The sequence below is a fragment of the Triticum aestivum genome, chromosome 3B (assembly GCF_018294505.1).
Source record: "Triticum aestivum cultivar Chinese Spring chromosome 3B, IWGSC CS RefSeq v2.1, whole genome shotgun sequence".
Lineage (NCBI taxonomy): Eukaryota > Viridiplantae > Streptophyta > Magnoliopsida > Poales > Poaceae > Triticum > Triticum aestivum.
In genome coordinates this window covers 126294764-126295393 of record NC_057801.1, presented here as the reverse complement: position 1 = coordinate 126295393, position 630 = coordinate 126294764, and the positions used below count along the sequence as shown (strand labels likewise).

Below are 630 nucleotides of genomic sequence, written 5' to 3'. Positions count from 1 at the left end.
ATATATATATATATATATATATATATATATATATATATATATATATATTCTTAGTTGAGAACTTGGTAGTTAGGGCATGTGGATTACAAATACCACGCCGAGAAAACTTACATGCTCTTGTCATTGCAGGTTTCATGGAGGCAGTGCCTTATTCTACATGATGGGAATTCAACGGCATTTTATTGTTTTGTTCTTAAATACTAGCTGGGTGTGCCGTCTATTCACAGATGAAGTAATCTGAACATCTCTTGCAGACAAAACGCTCGGGGAAAGTTCCCAGCCGTGCACCTGTGACCGCTGAAGAGGCATACTGTTTTAGGAATGCATGACAGACTGGTCGCGAGATTTGTGTCTAGGATGGAATTACATGATATGTCAAAATGGTGGTCTTTATTATGCAATTTAACTGATCTCTTGTTGCACCTCTCCTTTCCAGAAAAACAATTATTTAATTTTTCAAATTTGATCTTCTGTCTGCATAGTTTGCAAGGGAAATGCATCGGTTCAAAGCATTTTGGAAAATCTAGGTCGACAACCATATACTAAGTGAACTTACTACTGACTGCATTTCCTGTTAACAGAGTTTATTGTTTGATATTTGGGACTCTTAGTTTCTAAGGATAATTCAAC

General features: G+C 36.2%; 1 long non-coding RNA gene across 1 annotated transcript in view; it reads left to right on the top strand.

The window, feature by feature from the left end:
* The window catches only part of LOC123068951 (uncharacterized), a 2806-nt gene extending 2384 nt beyond the window's left edge, over window positions 1–422 (top strand). The window contains exon 2 of the long non-coding RNA XR_006432178.1: window positions 130–422. This is a non-coding gene — a long non-coding RNA (uncharacterized lncRNA). The remainder of the gene's footprint in view (window positions 1–129) is intronic.
* Window positions 423–630: the final 208 nt, after the last annotated feature.